The sequence below is a fragment of the Gadus macrocephalus genome, chromosome 8, assembly GCF_031168955.1.
Source record: "Gadus macrocephalus chromosome 8, ASM3116895v1".
Classification (NCBI taxonomy): Eukaryota; Metazoa; Chordata; class Actinopteri; order Gadiformes; family Gadidae; genus Gadus; species Gadus macrocephalus.
This window is the reverse complement of record NC_082389.1, coordinates 22909363-22922272: the sequence shown is the minus strand read 5'-3', so window position 1 is coordinate 22922272 and position 12910 is coordinate 22909363. Positions and strand designations below refer to the sequence as shown.

Here is a 12910-nt window from a genome sequence, read left to right as displayed (position 1 = left end):
TAATACCTATATTAAAGAATGCATTAAATAGCATGACAATAGCATGTCATGGCATGACATTCCCGGATGGCTTTGATAAGTCCCAGAAATTAAACCTTAGGAGGTACGCTTCAAAATTCAAGTTAAAGGGTGAGTATCTGAAATACTTGCTTGTTTATAACGTCTTTATTTAAGATAGCAGGGGTAAAGCATGTGGATAGACCAATTGCCTCCATCAAATAATGCTCCCACTACATAATCACATTATTTTAAACCACAATTCACCCTATGTACACTGTAAGAATATGGTGTTTTCTTTTGATACTTGTTTATAACATCTTCATTGAAGATTTCAGGGGTACAATATGTAGACCAACACATACAATAAAATGTGTGGATAGTGTCTTGGTAAGATAGCTCTTTAATGATGAAAGTTCTTTAATGAATGTTCACTGCAGAAGGAGAGCTCTACGTTGGGAGCAGAATAATAATAATAATAATAATAAATGAAATTTATATAGCGCTTAATATGGTACTCTAAGACGCTTTACATATTGCCCTATCAAAACTATGTAAGACAGACTAGGAATAAAAGAAAAACAGAGGTTAAACATGAAGAATAAGGTGGGAGTTAGGTGGGGAAGGCTAGTGTGAAAAGGTATGTTTTGAGGGCAGATTTGAAAGAAGAGAGGATTGGAGAGACTTTGATGTGGGAGGGGAGTGAATTCCAAAGGGTGGGGGCAGCAACTGAGAAGGCCCGATCACCCCAAGTCCGTCGCTCAGTCCGTGGAACTTGTAGCAGGTTGGCAGAATTGGACCTGAGGAATCGGGAGGGGGCGTGGTGATGGAGGAGGTCGGCAAGGTAGGGGGGGGCTAGGCTGTTGAGGGCCTTGTAGGTGATGAGTAAGATTTTGTAGTTGATTCTGTGTTTAATTGGAAGCCAATGGAGTTCACGGAGGACAGTTGTGATGTGTTCTCTGGTGCGGGTACCAGTGAGGAGGCGTGCAGCTGAGTTCTGGACATATTGAAGTTTTTTGAGGACTTTGTTGGTGGTGCCGTAGAGAAGACCATTGCAGGAGTCAAGCCTGGATGAAATGAAAGCGTGGATGAGTGTCGCAGCAGCGGTAGTTGACAGGTTGGGGCGGAGGCGGGCGATGTTAAGGGTGAAGTTCAGAGTGGGGTGAGTGAGGGTGTCAGGACCAATGATGAGGATTTCGGATTTGTTGGAGTTGAGTTTGAGAAAGCTGTTTTGCATCCAGGTCTTGATGTCAGTCAAACAGTTGGAGAGGGTTGAGAGGGTGGAGGGGAGGTAAAGCTGTGGCCGTTTCTCAATTCCTAGCACGCGTACTACGGACTCGATGACTTGCAAGTACGGACTTGGCAAGTCCGTACTTCAAGCACAGACTTGGTACGTACTCGCGAGCACGCGAGTACGTACCTGCAATTGGAACAGCAGCGGACTCGATGACGTCACCACCTCTGCTCGTCCGTTAACTGTGCTACGGCCTCATTTAGGCATATACTACTGAACAATGTAAACAAATGATCTAAAACAAAATCCCAGCCTCTTTCATTTTCAAATAGTATGTAAATATTCTGAATGAATAAAAATTGAAAAGATATGCGTGTCCTGTCATGTGTATAAGCTATACATACACGACTTTATATATATATATTTATATATTATCTTATGTTATTATTATTATTATTATTATATATTATATAAATATATATATAAGTTAAGAGTAACTTAAGCTACATATTGTCCGCCATCGTACTGCTGCGAGTGCGAAATGCATCCTGGGATTTATAGCGGTTGCAAGTACACACGAGCCACCTCCGATGCATGCTCGGTGAAACGGCGAGATCGAGCACGCATCAAGAACACTTCCGGGTTTTACGACAGTACTCGCTCGATGCGTGCTTCGAATTGGAACAGTGCTCGGGCAACGACTGATGACGTTTCACGAGTCCACGAGCACGCACAAGTACGCAAATTGAGAAACGGCCTGTGTCATCGGCGTAACAATGGAACCGGAGTCCATGGTGACGAATGATCTGACCAAGAGGAAGCATGTACAGAATGAAGAGGAGTGGACCAAGCACAGAACCCTGGGGGACACCGTGGATGAGAGGAGTAGTGGCTGATTGACAGTTGTTGATGGCGATGAATTGATGTCTGTCGGAGAGATAGGATCCAAGCCAGGAGAGGGCGGTGCCAGTGATGCCAAGGGTGGATTGGAGACTGGAGAGGAGAATGGAGTGATTGATCGTGTCAAAGGCAGCCATTAAATCCAAAGAGGAGGCAAGACAACTCTTTATAGAGTTTCACTCCTCTCCAATGGGGGGACATACGGGCATCCTGAAAACTTGCACAGCAATATCCTCCAGATTTTACTGGCTTGGCATGTCAGTGGACATTAACAACTGGGTAGGCCATTTGTTTGGAGTTATTGCGGTTTTGTGTTTTTGTGTTTTATTAACAGCTACTTTCTTAAAGGTCTTGGAATGTGATAAATGCCGGATGTTTGAAAAACCTTTGACTGCTGCCCAGCCATTACAGTGTATACAGGTCCATGTGTGCAGTGGTATCTTATCCAACAGCTATTAATAAAGAAGTATTGCGTGTAAAAATAATTATATTTGTTTTACCTTGATAGGTGTCTGCTGTCTGGGAGCTAATTGGTATTGACCTGACCAGACCTCTCCCAAAAACTGTGGATGGCTTCCAGTACATTTTAACAGCCACAGATTACTTCAGGTGCCACTTGAGACAAGACGGCCCCAATGCCATCAAAAGAAGCATCGACAGCAAGGATGAAAGGCTGGTCGAAGTTAGGGTGAGCCAAAGTAACACCATGAGTGAGTTCACTTTTCAGGATTTGGAAAGATTCCTGATATGCAGCAGTCCAGTCACTTGGTGTCATAGCCAATGGGGCAGAGGGTTTTTTCTTGAACTTAGCTCTTTTCTTGGCCTGAGACTGAACTTGACGTCCAGAAATTAGCCTGAAAAGAGGTTTGGCTTTTGCAGAGCAGTCAGCAATGAAATGCTGGTAATAAGAAACCATGCCAAGGAAAGACCTTATCTTTTTCCAGGAAGGCGTGACACCATCATTTTCCATCAACTCTGACTCTCCTACATCAGCAATAGTCTTGACCTTGTCAGGGTCTGTTCTCACCCCATCTGCACAGATAATGTGGCCCAGAAACCTAACTGAGCTCTTCAGAAGATGGCATTTCTTGGGAGCCAGCTTAAGTTTGTGAGTTTTTAGACGGGAGAACACCATCTCCAGACATTCAAGGGCTAGCTGCTCACTGGGGGCAAAGACCATCAGGTCGTCTAAGTAACAGAGCAAGCTGCTGAAGTTTTCATCCCCGAAGATCGATAACATCATCCGCATGAAGGTTGCGGGACTGTTAGATAGACCTTGGGGCATCCTATTGTACTCATGGAGGCCAAAGGGGGAGGAAAAGGCTGTGTACTTCTTGTGTTCCTCATGAAGTGGTACATTGTAAAATCCGGAAGTCAAGTCCATGGTGGAAAAGAAGACATTTCCTCCAAGTGCAGCAAGAGAATCTGCTTGGTGAGGCAGTGGGTGTGCATCTTTCACAGTCTTCGCATTAAGCCATCTGAAATCAGTACAAATGCGCAGACTGCCATCCTTTTTCCACACCAAGACCAGTGGTGAAGCGTACTCACTGTGTGACTTCCGGATAATGCCTCTTTCCTCCATCTCATTCAATGCGGTTCTCAACTTCTCGTACTGTGTTGGTGGAACTCGGCGGTACGGTAGGCGAAACGGCCTCTCGTCCACAAGGTGTATTTTGTGGACGAAGTCCGTAGCCTCCCCGCAGTCCATCTTATCCCTTGAGAAGACCGACTCATACTTCACGACGAGCTCCAAAAGTCGATCTTTCCACTGATCAGACACCTCACAGCCATCTAAATCCAAGTCTTGTAGTCCCAAGTCGTTTAAGACCTCTTTTCTCTGCTGAGGGGACTTTGTCACCACAGAGCCCTGTGAGACATCTTGGATATTGACAGAAACCTTTTCAGGTGAGGGCAGTTCCTCAACTGCGACACATGGGAAGACATCTGCAATCTTGCAGTTTCTCCTCAGAGTCACTGCCTTGCTGCTAGGATTGATCAGTTTTACGGGCACCCACCTGTCACCCCACAGAGGTGTGACAACACGGCCAACCAGTACATTTCTGGGCCTTGATCTTGACTGAGTCGGTTCGACAACAACTGTGCTCCCCACTGACAAAGGTGCAGATACAGGCAACTTGCCCCAGACAAGGTGTTCACAGAGAGGTTCAAGTGTAATACTCGTGGCGGGGGGGCATGGGCCCCCCCGCCACTTTTCAGAGTTGGAGAGCAGGGATAAGAACTGGCTACAGTCATCATCTGCCATGTCAACTGGTGCAGCTAGAAGTCTCCAATAGTCCTCAGACTTTTCCATCAAGTGTATGAGCAGTTTGATAGCGTTACTACCAACAATCATGTCGTCTTTCTGTCCAGGGATGACCAGTGTTGGGATGAGCAACTTGAAGCCATAGATAACCACCTCTAAATCATAGACTGCTTTTGGATAAACATGGTGACCTCCAGCACCAACAACAACAATGTCATCAGCAGGACTACTATTCAAATCAGAGCAGTGTTGCAAGAGACGTGCAGCAGCAGCTTCACTTATAGAACATGACATGGAACCACTATCAATCATGGCTTTCAATTGAGCTCCACCTCAGTGTACAACAAGCTGTCAGATTTCTGAAGTCTGTGTGTTGATTGGAAAATTACTGTCTTTCCAGACGGTGCAAAGGAGCAAAGAGATTCATACAAAGATTCCAAGTCATCACTGTCACAGCTGGGAGACTCACTATCATGATCCACACTGTCCTCCCTGAAGTGCGGACCCACTAGTTTTCCGGCTGCTGACGTGTGTTTGAGGCAGTGTGGCCAGGACAAGCACGACTCGAGTGGTTTGGTGAGTGACACTGAAAACAGAGCCTATGGTCACGGCAGTGAGTGAAGGCGGAGTGAGCAGTGTCACGACAGACAGAACAAGGTATGTCATGTAATCCTTCAATTCTGGGACGCCGTGGGCCAGACTGCCTGGATGGACCCGACTGAACATGTCTCTGCAAAAGCACCTTCTCCAGCATGCTGATAAGCCGTTCAAGGGTAGCAGAGTCTGTGGCCTGTGACTGTGGCGCGCCCTGCCCCCCAGTAGGTGGTACAGGTGGTGGAGGAGCAGTCTGCTGTAGGTTCATTGTTACCCTCTCCCTGGCTACCTTGCTAACAGTGGATGTCAGACCTGAATGATACTCGCATAAGATTTCCTGAACTTCATGAGCAGTCCACTTGTCCATAGTCTTTGAACGAAAGGTCATAGAAAGCTCAGGGGTGGGACAGTTTCTTATGAACATGCGTGTTACCTCAGTGCCAGGACTTTCTAGCGTCTTGCCATGCTCTTTCAGCCGTTCAACAGCAATGTCAACGGCACGGTGCAGCCTGAGCCAATAGTCAAATGCCCCCTCTCCTTTCTCAGGCAGAGTGGTATAGAAGTCTGCTAGTGGGAGAGGTGAGCATGGGGCAGAGTCAAAGTGCTTTCTTAGGAGACCATAGATAGTTTCAGGGTCACGGGTGATGTCTATGTCACTATTTCTAGTACCAACTCGGGCGATGTCTTTAGCTTTACCTCTAAGGTGAACAAGGATCTCTTCAGCTTGTTCCTCAGGTTACTTTTCTTGAGATCCTCCCACTCCCTCACAGACACAGAGTCAGAGCTCTCCCCTCTGAAGCATGGGGGATCTTTCAATTTTCTGTGGGATACAAGCTGTACATGAGAGGCGTCAAGCATGTTCGAAGAAGACATGTCAGCGTTGGTTGGCGAAGCGAAAGCATTGGTTAAAGGGGTACTAACAGATGGGCTGAGCTGGGTTATAATGTTCTGTACAACCTTCTGAGTAACATGCTGAATTACATCCCCCATCTGATTGACTATCTCATTGGCAAGGGCCTCAGGGCTTGGGAGAGCAGAACTTGTGCCTTGAGACTCATGTGAATTACCCACAGGGTGACTTGGGGGAGGGGACACATCCCTACCGATCAAAGGGAACCCTGGTGTACCCTCATTTCCCCCCAGAACAATACCACGCCCTTTCACAGGTGTTCCAAACTGTAAGAACATAGGAGAACCCAACACTCCTCTCCCCCTGCCAACGGCACGAGGGGCGCTATACCCCTCTTGACTAAAACTCATTGGGAAAAAAACAACAAAAAAAGTAAAATGTTCAATGTCACAAATTAAATTCAACACTCAAAAAAATGCAATAAAGTAATTACAAAAGAGCACCTGAAAAAATAAATGAACAGAAAAAAACGATATGCTCTTTGACAGCTCAACAGTCCAAATAAAATGTCCACCTGATTACACTCAGAGGAGCAGCAGTAGAAAACGAATCCCCGGATCGCGCTGAAGAAGCCACCGTCCAGCAGGAGATCGACGAGTCACAGCACCAATGTGACCTTGGGTACACTGCAGCTCTTCTGCTTCTTATATGAACTCACGGAGACAGGTTGGGTGGAGCACTGGACTGGTTTATTAGTTGCAACATGGGACAACACACAACCAGTGTTCACATATATATCTATTAGCCGTAGTCCGTTCGAACACAACGTAAGCTTGGTTGCTCCTGAACTTTCAAACACAAACTTCAAATGATCGTATAGTGGTATTTACAACAAAAACCATTAAGTGAATATACCTGCAACATGGGACAACACACAACCAGTGTTCACATATATATCTATTAGCCGTAGTCCGTTCGAACTATAAAAGAGGAGGCCCGCATTAGCGCGCACATGTCACATACACCTCGTGCTCAAGAACTCTTCAAACATCACACACAAACCAACAAAACGCCTTACAGCATGTAACAGTAGATGTTACATGCTATGCTATATTTTAAACATCGTACTTTACATGGCTTGCATTTATAGGTGAACTTATGTACAAGCGGACAGAACGGCGACTTACCACAACGTAAGCTTGGTTGCTTCTGAACTTTCAAACACAAACTTCCGCCGTGGACTTTCAGAATAAAATATAAAATATTGGTTGGAGTCCCAAGTTTAACAGAATTTAACAAATAAAAGAAAGTAATTATTTACACTATTACATATGCATCATCAAAGGACAGTTGACAATTCAAAAGAGGTAGCTATTTAATCAATTTACCCCTGGAGACTGTGGCGGACTCAGACTGTTTGAAGGGCAGGGGCGAAAAAATAAAAAGGGCACATTCTGGACAACATGGGGCCCCACCAGCGGACACAGTGGCTTTTCTAACTTGATGGTGTTTTGTTCCCCCAACGGAGCCTTAAAGGCAGCGCTGCCTGGAAGGTCCTATCCCCTAACCTTAGCAAGCGCTGCCTGGAAGGTCCTATCCTTCCCCTAACCAAGTGCTCCCTTTAAGGTCCCATCGGGGGCACTTGTTACATCTCCATGTAGCACTTAAAATAATAGTTGGGCTCATAATTTAAACGGGGGGTCTGGGGTTCCTCCCCCAGAAATTCTTTTGCTTCAAAGACACTGTTTCCCCTTATTCTAGCGACTTTATAAACACCAAAATGAGTTGTTCACATCATTGTGCAGTTTCACATTTTAGCCAAAGAAAGGAGGATGCCTTACTGCTTTCATCTTTACTAACATTTAAGTAAAAATTAGACTGGAGAAAATTCAATGTGCCGCTACCATACAGTCTTTGACCGCTGACAGCCAGCTACGGAAACATTTAAGGAAGTTTTCCTTCATGTTGAGCTGATAGCTGACCATTATCGTCTCTCTTGCACGAAATGACCTACACTTGAATGATCTTGAACGCTCAAGAAATGTATATACATTTTAAACGGATTATGCAAACTGAAAATATTACGTTTTTCTAACTTGGCATCTAATTGCGCTTTTCCACTATGGGTTCTGACATACTCTTTATCCGCTTTTTGCTTCGTTATCCAGTGGAGATTTAAGTATCACTCGATGTAGCTGTTTGTCATGGCGACGCCACATGAAAGCAACGCCCGCGTTCCCCGTTCGTCAGCTACCAAAGAGAGGAACGTCTGCACCTCAATAGCTAACCACAACATGTTTTTTTCGGTTTGCCATATTCTTGCTCCAGAGGGCACATCATCATCATCAGGAGCAACCTAGGGCACTCATTAATTTCCGTTCACGTGTAAAGGGCAGCCAATAAGGCACTTTCAGAAGGGAGCAGAAGGGCACTATCAGGGCACTAGAAGGGCACTGGAAGGGCACTGGAAGGACCAGACGGGCAGAAGGGCACTATCAGGGTACTAGAAGGGCACTAGAAGTGCACTAGAAGGACCAGACGGGCAGAAGGGCACTATCAGGGTACTAGAAGGGCACCAGATGGGCAGAAGGGCACTTGAACGACCAGACGGGCAGAAGGGGACTTTCAGGGCACTAGAAGGACCAGACGGGCAGAAGGGGACTATCAGGGCACTAGAAGGCCACCAGACGGGCAGAAGGGCATATCAGGGTACTAAAGGGGGCCCTAAAAGGGCACCAGACGGGCAGAAGGGGACTATAAGGGCACGTCATTGAATTTTCTTGTTCTAGAGGGCACATCATCATAATTTATTGTATTAAGGAGCACCCTAGAGGGCACCTAATCATGTTTTGCACGTAAAATGGGCAGCCAAGAAGGCATTTCCTCTCGTTTTCGACACTCTTGAAGGGCACTTTAGCACGCTTTTTCAACCATTGAGCCACGAGGGGGGGCGGTCCCCCTGCCCCCCCCCTGAGTTTGCCACTGCCTGGAGATACCTTCACAGATGGCGAAGTTGAGCTAACAAACTAGCAGGCAAACGGTCGTCTACCAAGATAAATATATATATAATTACGCTGTGCATTTACAAATAAATATCAGCATCATAAAGGGCCTCTGATACAATATAGACAGTTCACAATTCAAAAGAGGTAGCTATTTAATCCAATACCTCAGAAGTTACTCGACGTCCAGCAATGGAAATGAATGATCTCCTACGCCGTAAAATGGTTGTTTGGAACTATTCGAGGCTCCATACCCCGGAAGTAGGTGCCACTCTGTTATATCTACCACTCTGGTCCACACCAGAGTGGTAGATATAACAGAGTGGCGACACTTCCATTGGACTCCGTTGTAGCGCCTACTTCCGGGGTATGGAGCCTCGAATAGTTCCAAACAACCATTTTATATTAAAATAGGGTCCATACGATGTACCCTACATGTTACTCCCGTATACCACAATGCAATGCGGTCGTGTTTTCCCGGAGGAGAAGAAGAAGCTGAATTACAGCGAAAACGAATACATTTAATGATGGAGTCTCCGGCTTTCGTTTAGAAATGTCAACAATTTATTTGGGATTTAACATAGAATATTTAACATTCAAAATGAATTAAACAAGGAAATGTAACATTTAACATCAATACAACCTCCAGCTTTCGTCGTGAGTGCCCGGTTTGTTTACATGATGTTGGCGCATCTGTCTGCGTCACACAAATACCCGGCACATTTACTGACGCAAATGACGTTTAGAAATCTTAAGCGTAGTGTCCGAATTCTCGTTTGTCTCATCTCATCTCATCTCATTTTCTTCCGCTTATCCGGGGTCGGGTCGCGGGGGGAGCAGCTCAAGCAGGGGGCCCCAGACTTCCCTTTCCCGGGCCACATTGACCAACTCTGACGGGGGGATCCCGAGGCGTTCCCAGGCCAGTGTTGAGATATAATCTCTCCACCTAGTCCTGGGTCTTCCCCGAGGTCTCCTCCCCACTGGACGTGCCTGAAACACCTCCCAAGGAAGGCGCCCAGTGGGCATCCTTACCAGATGCCCGAAACCACCTCAGCTGACTCCTTTCTAAGTAAAGGAGCAGCGGCTCTAATCCGAGTTCCTCACGGATGGCTGAGCTTCTCACCCTATCCCTAAGGGAGACGCCAACCACCCTTCTGAGAAAACTCATCTCGGCCGCTTGTACCCGCGATCTCGTCCTTTCGGTCATCACCCAGCCCTCATGACCATAGGTGAGGATAGGAACGAAGATCGACCGGTAGATCGAGAGCTTTGCCTTGCGGCTCAGCTCTCTTTTCGTTACAACGGTGCGGTAAAGCGAACGCAATACCGCCCCCGCTGCTCCGATTCTCCGGCCAATCTCACGTTCCATAGTACCCTCACTCGCGAAACAGACCCCGAGGTACTTGAACTCCTTCACTTGGGCTAAGGACTCATTTCCTACCCGGAGTAAGCAATCCATCGGTTTCCTGCTAAGAGTCATGGCCTCAGATTTAGCGGTGCTGATCCTCATCCCAGCCGCTTCACACTCGGCCGCCAGCCGATCCAGTGAGTGCTGAAGGTCACAGGCCGATGATCCCATGAGGACCACATCATCTGCAAAAAGCAGATTCTCGTTTGTTCGTTCTCTAAATAGTGCACTATATCATGAACACTATAAAGGGAATAGTGAGTGAGTGGATAGGGAGCGATTTCGAACACAGCTTCTCTCTATAGCTCTGGTCCACACCAGAAGCTAATAGAGTGGCGAAGTCACGCCCCTTCCGGTAGAGCTCATGGGACCTTTGAGATCGAAAAATATGAATGGGTGTCAATGGAGAGAAAATAATTATTTTCTGGTCCCAGTCTTTATATGCCCTGGATTACACATATGTTGTTTGTGGATTTAAATGATAATTTTTCATGCAAAGAAAACTAAAAATTTTCGTGAAGAAGTTTGATAATTTTAGGTTTTATGTGAGGCCGCTTTGTGAACTACAGCTCTCCGCTGCTCTCGACGCATATGATATACGTCACCACCAGTGATGGGCAGTAACGCGTTAGAAGTAACGCGTTACTGTAATCCAATTACTTTTTTCAAATAACGAGTAAAGTAAGGGATTACAATTACAAAAATAGTAATTCGATTACTTTTACTTTCCCGCAAGCATCCTGCGTTACTGCGTTACTAAACCGTGATTTATTTTTTCCATTGACAGTAAAAGAATTTGGGATTTTGCCGTATTTGCTTTGTGAGACTGTCTCGTGACAATGACGTAGCCTATAGCGGCGACGTCTAGAAGTAAACAACACCAACGTGTGTGCAAGACATGGAGTGCGGGAGAGAGAGCGAACATGGAGCATTTAATTCATGGAAGTTCAGACATTACTTTGAGTTTGACTCGGTAAAAGATGTAAAAAACATTAAAAACATTAATTAGTCAGAAGATCTAGAAATAGAAGGCATAATGCTAGCTATGGGCCAACTTAGCCTATCGGACAGCAATCAGTGCACTTGCAAATGAGTGCCTGCAAGTAGCCTATAACCGATCGTGGTGTGACATTATTTAACCATCAATCTACCGCAAATATGACCAGACAGATGTACATTGAACACATGATACACAAAGCACACCGTCCAACTCGGCGAATGCCGACAGACAGCCCACAACAAGCCAAACATCACCACGGCGGGTGTGCTCTCTCTCTCTCTCTCGCACGCCCGTACTACACAATCACTCCAACTTATCAAACTCCAAGGCTAGGCTGCTTCACTAAGACCACAACTAACCACAAGGCCTTGATCATAAGCATGCACTATGCCGAAGCCGAAAAGGACACACGCAGTTGCACACACTCATCTTATGCAAAACAATCCGTTTTATCATCAACATTCAGTCACTGCAAAGATTTAAAGGCTAGCCTCTTACCATAAGTTAGAATGGACCAAAAGTATGTGATTGAGACAGTATTGTTCGGCTTTCGCTTGCTATCCGTTTTTAGTGTGACTTCTCAACATTACGACTTTCTTGTGTTAGGCGCACATGGCTAATTTGCATACGTGCACAGGATTGGCTGGCTCCGCAAGGCAAATAATATAACATATTTAACTATCTTTCTATCCGTCTATTTATTTATCTATCAACGCATGGGTCTAGTTTTAATGTGATGTATTATGTGTATGTCCAGTCAGACTTGTTGTCTCCCTTGTTCTATGTGGTCTTAGTAGGCTATACTGTGTGAGCCGAATCACCGTCCTAAATGAATTCCCGACGTGTAGTTTGGTAAAGACTTGACTAGGCTATTTATCTATCGAGGCTATTAGTTAACAATTATTCGCCAAAGGCTAAGTGAATAGTGGGGAATAGCCCCCGAGACCGAAGGTTTATTTGTTGTTATCAGCTGACATTTTGGGATGAAAACAATAGAGTTTGAGATGTCAATCATGGGATATTGCCCAATATCCCGAGATAGCCAACCAATCAAATTGCGCCATTTTAGGAGATTCACGTGTAGCATATAACTATATATAATATCTATGTATTTATCTATGAAACACATCCTTCCACACACAGTTCAAACACATAGGCCTACTCTTTGACATTAGAACAGCCTAAATGTTAATAGAGACTTTGGTTTTAAGTATTTTATTTCTGTATTTTATTTACATCTATTCGAATGAAGGTGTGTATACACACCAAAACGATTTTCTTTAAATGAGAAACTGTTGCATTTAATATTTATTTATTTTTGCAATGTGCATCGTTAAAAAGATTGAGACTAATACAAACAAGTTTTAAAAAAAGCGCATACAGGTTGTGTATAGTAGATAGTGTGTTTTTGAAAAGTAACTAAGTAAAGTAATTAGTAAAGTAACTAATTACTTTTGAAGATAAGTAATCAGTAAAGTAACTGGATTACTTTCTTGGATAAGTAATCAGTAACTAATTACTTTTTCCAAGTAACTTGACCAACACTTCTTCACCACCACTCGCAAACAGATCCCGCAGTCGGAACATGGCTAAGCTGTGTTCGAAATCGTTCCCTATCATGGATGTAGTGCTCTAAATAGGGTGCACGCCATTTTGTAGGGT

The 12910-nt window shown here is 45.1% G+C and overlaps 1 long non-coding RNA gene across 1 annotated transcript; it reads left to right on the top strand.

Annotated features, from left to right (window-relative positions):
* The first annotated feature begins 1995 nt into the window (after positions 1–1995).
* Positions 1996–2723, top strand: LOC132462338 (uncharacterized). The gene is made up of 3 exons (XR_009526817.1): positions 1996–2410; positions 2480–2551; positions 2640–2723. It is a non-coding gene; the product is annotated as an uncharacterized LOC132462338 (long non-coding RNA).
* Positions 2724–12910: the final 10187 nt, after the last annotated feature.